Genomic DNA, 9,136 nt, shown 5'->3' on the forward strand with positions numbered 1-9,136 from the left:
ATCACAAAAGAAAATGCTCTTGGGTTTTATGTCTCAGAGCATGCAGGACACATGTCTGAACTTGTGGCTTCAAAAAGAAACTCTCTTTCACTCTCTTTGTCTCTTGTGAACCTGTAATCCAGTAAGCAAACATTGTTCAAATTGTTTTTTAATGACATCACCTCAAGTCATGTTCTTGCACAAGGGAAACTCTGTGCCCTTTTTAATGGCAATGCGCGATTTTTCTAAGAAAGAAAAAAAAGTTTGAAAAGTTTGTTTAAAGTTTATATTAAACAATGCAAATATAATTTAATTTGCTAAACATCTCTCGCTTACCTCAGTAACATTGCTCATATGCTACTTTGGCGTTAGCTCAAAGCTAAATTTAGCTTAATGGAAGTCTGACACCTTGTGGTAAATAAATGCACGTGCACCTTGCACATACACGTCTTCATCTTTTTTTGACACAAAAGAGTACTTTATTTAAATGAACTTTCTATGTGAAAATAGTAAAGATTTACACAAATTGCACCATGTCAAAATGGGTTATTCTGTCCCTCTCTGAGGTTGCACATGTGCGTCTGACTTTTGTGGGCACATAAATTTCCATTCTGCATTTAACTAGTCACTTATCCCCACAGATTTTCCTGCCCATTCACACAAGCTTTCTCAACTTCATCACAGCATGAAAAAACTACATAACATATTTGTAACATCTAAGAGAAAAAATTTAGAGGTCGCTTCCACTTCTAAAATCACAATAATGACAGAAGAAATGGGGTCCCAAAAAATTTGAGAGCACTATAAAAAAGCTTGTTTTATATATATATAGTTGAAAATAAAAATCTCTTTTACATGACCTTCCACAAAAAAGATTTAAATTAATATATGAATCCCCCCCCCCCCAAAAAAAAAAAAAAAACTAAAACAAAACAAATATATGCCTCAAATAGTCGCTTAACAGGTTAATAGGGAGAACATTTTGAGGATCATCCGTTTTTGTGTGTTCAGGGTTTTGTGTGGTGCTTGGAGATTTGTTAATATAATCTGGCCGATGACACTGAGACATGAGTGATGAATTATAATTGGAGAACAGGGCACAGCAAATGTGTGCGGCTTTGTGTAACTAAACATCTGAGTGAACACTTACATCACGCTAGTGTGCTTCATCAGTTTAATTGCAGATCCTGGACTCCACGGGGTCTTCTGAACAACTTCCACCATCATCTATGTGCTTTTTTTTCTGATTAACTCTCCTAGTAATCAGATTCATCATGAATAATTAATCATACGAATGAACGACAACAGTACAAATCATTCAAAGGCACGGCTAGTCTTCCTCTTTCATGGCATACAAGTGAAAATGCATCTGTATTGTATGTAGTTCACCCAAAATGAAAATTACTGTGAGAAAAAATTCAAGTTTACAGAGTTCTGGTGACATTACTATTAAACAATGTATAATAATGCAATGGAGGAATATATGTGGGCCCTGATAATACCAAATGTCTTCTGTTACCAGTAAAAAGTGTCCTACATTATTTTAAATATATATAGTCTGTGACAAAGTGCAAGCATATTCTTCTAAAATAATTCTGTATTTTCAGCTTCAGAATCATGAATATTTTTATTCTGGTGTCACCATTGTCCTGTGCATTGGGCTGTTAGCACTAAGTCCAAGCCTACACTTCCACACCCAATATTGTATTGTGATTTCAGTATCGTGATATGTATTGAATCGTGACATGAGGATATCGTTCCACCCCTAGTTCTATCATGAAAACTCTCAAGAGTGTTTGGAACGGTAATGGATATGACAGTGTTGATATGTTTGGTCTTGGCGGAATAGATCTGCTACACTGCTGTTGCTGCTGCAGATCAAGTACAGGACTTGCTACTGTCAATACATACACAACACTCTGCTGTGAGCAAGTAAGACATGCTGCTACTGTACAATATAGCATATTACCCATAGCAGATCTACTATATACAGGTGGAGCTGGTGAAGGTAGAGGGTTTCTAAAAGTGCGCTGAACTGCTACAGCAAATGCTGGCCAGTATTTGAAGGTTGAGCAGCAAGCTCATTGGCTACTGATACAGCAAGAACCAATCAGCTGTGCCTAAACTATCTGTCTATAAGACCTTATGCGCCAGAGAAACAAGGGCGCCGCCATCTTTATTGTCTTTGAACTTCCGGTTTAGCGGTCGCTCTGTATATCTCTATGGCATTGCTGTATTTACTGTCCAGGAGTAATTAGCTTTTGAAGTGGATTTACTAAATGTAAAGTTAACGAAAGTTATCATGAGGATTGTAATGTTTAAAGCAGATGTCTTATCAAATGTCAGGAGACCGGGAAGATTTTAAAACGAGCCGTTCATTCATAAATACGCAAGATCGTAGTGAAAATACCATAGACAGTATATAAACTGGACACAGCGACCCCATTGGATTCAACGGAGAAAAGTGAAGTCAATTAGAAGCACTCACTTCCTGATGGCTGAGCGTACTGCGCAGACTCAAACTGAGCTTGACGACGTAGATGTGACGTGAGCAACCCGTCTGTCTTCTAGTAGCTGTGCCAAGAGAAATCTGAATCATTCCCTTCCGAAACTTGCAGAGACGGAGAGTGTGAGTAGGAGCTGTCCATGAGCTAGGAGCAGGAGAAACTTTTGCTAAGTATTCTGATTAATTATTTTGTCATTTTGCCTCCACGTCCCCCCGATTGCCCGCGAGCTTCTCCTCCTGTCCATACGGTAATTTCTCTACTGTGCGACAGAGAGTCGCGTGGTTATGATGCAATCGTTAGCCTATTTTTACAAAAACTGCTTCTACGGGGCCATAACATAAGATACAAGGTAATGGAGCCTTTTATACATTTTCATGTTTCTTTAGAAATAAATAATGGACAAATGGAGTATTTAAACGCCTCAGATGTAAAGTTATTCGCTGTCAAAATGACGCCAAAATGAATGGGAGTCAATGGGATGCTAACAGCAGGTGATGGTCCGCTAGCCAATGGCGGCGCCCGGGGAAACTTCAAAATAATATGAAACCCTGCCCCCCTGGAAAATACAGACCGGAAGACAAAAGACAACGCGCACAGCGCTGAAAAGGGGCGGGGCTACATAAGGTCTATAGAGAATGATGTGATTGCAAGCAGATTAAGACTATCAGCTTGTGTCTTCTAGAGTTTCAAGACAGAACTTTCTCTATTTTTGACAAACAGCTTTTCTATTAAATTACAAATTTGCTTTTGTTGCGTTTTTAAACGATTATGTTTTAAAAACACAAACAATTTTGTTCACTTTGGTTCAAGATAAAAATTCCTTTCCCGTGGGACTTGTCAGTTTGATCCCGTCACTCGCAACAACACACTCAACACCACTGATTTTATTTTGGGCTGCTGACTTTGGAGGTCTTTGGCTCAGTGTTTTTCTTCTCTCTGTCTCCATACAGTTTACATACTTCTGTCACCATAAATAACATAACTAAAGCAATAATCCATTTTATGAGTTGTCAGTGGTTATTCCCCTGGAGAGGCTGGACTGTACGCTTTACGCAGTGCAGTGGCCTGAGACAGAAGGTTAACTCCTTTAAGAAAAGATGCAGTCAGAGGATGTTTTAAAAATGTCTAAATATTTGTTGCAATCTAGCTTTAATTACAAAATAGTGTATTTTAAAAAGATCCTGTTAAACATAACAATAATAATTTGACTTTAATTAAAAAAGAAAAAAGGTTGAATAATCTACAAAAACTAAATTGAAGGTGCAAACAAAATGTGCACTTTTGTATAACAGATAACAGAACTGAATGAAAATTATGTTTACGCAAGATGATATTTAATAAATGATAAATAATAAGATATATAATCAAAAAAATTGTGTTCTTGACTTTTGAGTAATCCGCAGGACAAAGGTCTAAATTAAGATTCAATACAATGACTACCAAAGAAGCTGTTAGACACTACCTATTTTTCTTTTTATGAGCATGTTAAAACATGACAAATGTGTGTCACTTAAATTCAACATCAGCCTTGAAGGGCGAAGCTAGGGGATTTCCAATGCTGGTGCTTTGTAACAACACATTCTTGCCCTAATAAATCAAACCCATAAAATCCATGCCATTTGTTCAAAGGATTGTATTTTCCGTACGCCAGAAGTCATTATTGATCAAAATCTCACACATTTACAGCTTCAATGCATCAGAAACCTGATCTGCTCTTCCTGTCCAGTGTTTTCCGCTGTAAAGGCCCATCCCTGCTCCACAGCACCAGCTCAGCAGGTTCCCACTACTGTTGACTCCCTCCCACCGTCTGCTGTTCTCATACTTCAGGCAAAGATAATCTAACCCGCCTCACCTGCTGCGAGCATATCCTCTGAGACCCCCCACTTGTTGCTGTCGAAGAGAAAACCCTCCAAATTCTTTATCTGCTTCAAAGAAAATGCTGAAAGGTGGATTCACAGATATGATCTGCATGTGGCATTTCTTGTCATTTCTACTGATGCTGAACGTCTCCATGCAGGTTTGGTCCAGTGCTTGCAAAAGCCTGTTGGAAGAGAAGAAGCAGAGGAGGGATCTAGTTTCCATTCCATTCCAGTTTCTTGGCTAATACTGTTAACCTAAACTGTTTTTATGGCAGTAAATCTTGTGCTGTAATATAAGAAAACTTAAACTCGACAAATCTCATTTTTAAGGGTTTAAATGCTTCAGGACAAATGTGTTGCAGCACCACAAGAATTTAGCTCATGAAGAATCAAGATCATAATACCAGCACAAGAAAGCCTGTGTACTTTTGTTAGACAAAAGTGCAATAAAGAGTCATTTCAGAGTAAAAACAGAAACATGAAAGGAAGATGGTGACATCACATGTATCTCATGATACGAAGCTGAGGTCTGGTATCAGCCTGAAGGGCTTTATTTCGATAATGACAGCCAAGTGCACAGGCTAAAAAATCTATTTTCAATAGCAGCTTGGATAGAAATGACTGGATTTCGCCATTGAAAATTGGCCAAACAACTGTAAATACAACTGCACCTTAATTATTGCATGCTTTTTTATGAGAACACTTACCAAATAAGTAAATATATTAAAATAAAATATTAATTTCACATTCTATTTTTTACAGAGTAGTATGTCAGTGAAACAGCCATACAGTTTGGTCATTATTTAACGTTACTAGGCTACTACACGAGCAAGAGCCGTGCTGACATTGTGAGTGCTGACATCACTGAGATTGTGAATGCGATGTTGTTTGTATACAACAGTAATTGAGTACCTTACATTTTACAATATTAACAGTTACATAGTTTTACTCAATCATAAAGTATTTTTTTTATTTTTTCCTTAATGAATCAATGCTATAAACGAATCTGTCCTCATTTTCTTTTCTTGCATCCTTTTTAGACAGGCAATGTTTTATGAATATGTTAATTGTTGGGACTGGCTGCGTCTGAAAGCTTTGGCTGACTTGTTGCCTCGCTGCCCTATCAGGCAACGACTTTGCAGACTTCTGAAGTACAAAACAGAAAGCTTTGGTGATATAACAAAGCAAAAATTGGATTACTACAATACTAATTTCTCACAAGAAATGACATCAAAAGTCAAAAACGGTGGTCAAAAATGTACATTTACACACAAACTGACCACCAACCACACCTTTCAGACGCCATCTTTATTTTTTAGCATAACTGACATAGAATTGAATGCAAAGGTTTGTGGGATATCATAGGTAGCGAAGGATACATCTATGCTGCCTTTAAAAATCGATCAGATGAAGGTAGGCTATCTCAAGCCTTGATTTCTTCCTAATTCTGCCTGGGAATGCATCCTTCAAAGGCATAATTTTTAAGCTTTCGGACGCAGCCACTGTTTATGGAAGTAGGAAATCGTATAAAGGGATAATTTCATGCATCCTACTTAACGATGTATCCTGCAGAAAAAATGAAACATTTTTGGAACGCCGCTCAACCAATGAAATTCGAGACAAAAAACCAAGGGACTATCATCATAGTACCATTTTGAAAAAGTAGAATTTTTTTTATTTTAACAATTTTGTATTTTACACTGATGTATGCCTGATGTACAGAATGATCCATAATCTTGCTCCCCCTCCTCTTAAGGGATGCCTGGCCCATAACGGAAGTGCTGGTAGGACTAGGGGAGACTTGATACTGCAGTATAGAAGAACAGCCTTTGGTCAAACAGCTTTTTCGGTTATGAAATGGAATTCCATATGGATATGATATATGCCCATATGATATGGAATTCCTTACCCATAAACATCCGGAGCATTGATAGCTTCACAGTTTTTAAAACCAAGCTTAAGCACTGGCTACTATCAGAAAAAATCTGCAACCACTACTGACTTTGTTGTGAATTGTTTGTTTTTATAGACTAATTTCATTAAACTTACATTCCTGGACATATGTATTGTGAGGTTTTATGTGGTGTATATGTAATATTGTATGTTATTTTATTTGATTAACCTGCCCAGTGACAGTAGATGTATACATGTTGACAGAGGGATGACCTATTGATATCTCTTTTTCTCAGTTGTCTTTACGTTGCCCTCCTTTGTTTGAAGTCCTCTCTTACAGCAGGCCAGCAGCATACATCTGCAACACCGTATTCAAGGCTCAGCTAAAAGGAAATTGCTTTAATCCAAAATTGGGTTGAAGCAATTTCCCCGGCCCCTTCCTTAAGCAGTGCCAGATATGGGGACCACCTCAGCAGAGGCTCATGCAGGGGATGAATAGCAGACCTCAGTGTCCTCGGGGCATGTTAACTCTCGTTCCATATGCTGTCTAATTGGTTTAATTACTGTAATTATCTGCTGGGGTTCACATTGTGCAGGCAGGAACGATTAATGGCTTCAAGAACACATGCAGACAGGAGCAGAAGAGAAGGGAACTGCTGAAGAATGCCAGCAGAAAGAGGGCCGATAAAGTTTGAAAGGACTGTCATGGCCACTCAGGGACAAGGCAAAACAGATCTAATTGAAAGAATACTACAGAGAACTGAAAAATAGAGCTTGTGTTGTTGAGCGGGTAATTATTTGACCTAAAAACTTAAAACAACACAGTGAAACTTCACGGGAAGCAATCATGCTAGTTTTGTACCGTTTGCAGCTGTCTTCTTTAAAGCGTAACAGGGGAAACAAAGGGAACATGTTCATATTTCACTGTCAAGCTGTCAAGGTCTGAAATAACCGTATTTAAAGCACACTGATAGATGAGTTACAGTCTATTAGGCATAATTAACCAATCTACACTTCCCTACACATTGTAAAAATGCAGATAAGATAAGCTATGTTAAAAATAAACATATCAATGGCACTTTCATCACAAAGCAGCATTTGTTTAGGCAACATAATAAATGTATACATGTCACAACTGGTCAAATGATAAATCTATTTCCATAAGAGCTGTCACCAATAACACTGACATTTTAATTGTGGAAGGAAATGTTACATTTTTGTGTTGTCCTATAATATTATATACATTCAAAAGTGTGTTTTCTTTAGCTGAGAACAAACATTTCAATCTTTTTTAAATGTTAAATGTATATAATTGTATGAAAAAAAAAAACCCACATTTTTACACATAGCTGAAAAAAAGACTACATAAACAATAAGTTGTTGCCACAAATTAATGAAGAAGCAAACGCTAAACTAATGGTTCTCAACTGGTGGGTCACAACCCCAAAATGAGTCACTCATCTGTTTTGTATATACTGTAGTAAATACTCAAACAATAAAATGCAACTAACAATATTACTTTTTACAATATTGCGATTATTATCAGTAAACTTATCGATCAGAATTTTGTTTATGAAATAATGTCAATATTTGCTATACACTCATGTTAAAATAAAGGTTCCAAAAGGGTATTTCTGCAGCAATGCCATAGAAGAACCATTTTTGGCTCCCCAAAGAGCCTTTTGTGAAAAGTCCTTAAAAGAATAATTTTTTTCTTAGTGTGAAGAAGAACAATCATCTAAGGGTGTGTTCACACTTGTAGTTCAGTTCTCTTGGTTCATTTGGTCCGGACCAAAACAGAAAATGTTACATTTAGTCCTGGTTCACTTACCGTTCTCACTGTCATTTTTAACACCGAATCTAAAGATACAAAACTAACTTTTATGCTTTTATTTATATTTTGGTTCGTTTAGATGTATTTGGTCCATGTTGAGTTCATATTTCAGTCAAAACCGCACCAGAATTCCTTCAGAGTTTTCAGGGGTCTTGGTCCGCTTGTTTGGTGCACACTAAGGTTCGGATGGCAGTGTTCACACTTATTCAAGTGTACCACACTAACAGAGCAATCGTACCAGAGCTTGTTTTAATCAAACCATACATGCCAAGTGTGAACATATATTAAAGGCCCTTTAGTGCAATGGAAAGATTCTTCATGAACCATGGATGCCAATAAAGAACCATTTTATTTTTTAAAAGTGTAGTCAAATTACAAAGATGCCAACATTGACGGATGAGTGACATGTTTTATTCCTTGAAAATTATGAACAAAACTACACAATGTAAAAACAAACAAACAAAAAAACATTACATTAAATATAGGTCCACATCCAGAGAGAATAAATGTGGTTTAGGGCTGACTCCACTGTGTTTTGTGTGGTAAATTATTGGCTGTGCATTGCAGAGAGCATGAAACCATCAAAAAAGGAAAAGAAAAAAAGAGGCATTTCAAAACCAAGACCTGACATTTTCCCAGTTCAGCTTATGTAATAGTATTAAATTTGTACATGTTGGATTTGAGAACATTTTGTTAACTTTTGTATGCAAAACTATTTCATTCGGCTCAAATTTGTATGCCCAGTGCAAAATCTACGCCCTGAAACAACTCTGAGAACCACTTTGTAAGTTACCGAAAACACCAATGATGAAGAAAAAAAGAGCTGGTGAGTGTGGTAGCATAGCCTAAAAACATGAAAAAATCATGAAGACAACCAGAACGATTTGAAGAGGAGAAAGAGAGTGAGGATAAGAGAGGAGAGAGTGAGAAACACAGAGAGAAAAACTGAGGGAGGAAGACCAATATAGCCCCAAATTGGAGGATGTGTTTTTTTGGTCAGAAACCCATCTCTAAAATTAGCCAGGGATGTAAATTCCACAACGTTTCTGACTTTGTGTGTTCAG

This window comes from Abramis brama (assembly GCF_963993115.1).
Source record: "Abramis brama genome assembly, chromosome: 22".
Classification (NCBI taxonomy): Eukaryota; Metazoa; Chordata; class Actinopteri; order Cypriniformes; family Leuciscidae; genus Abramis; species Abramis brama.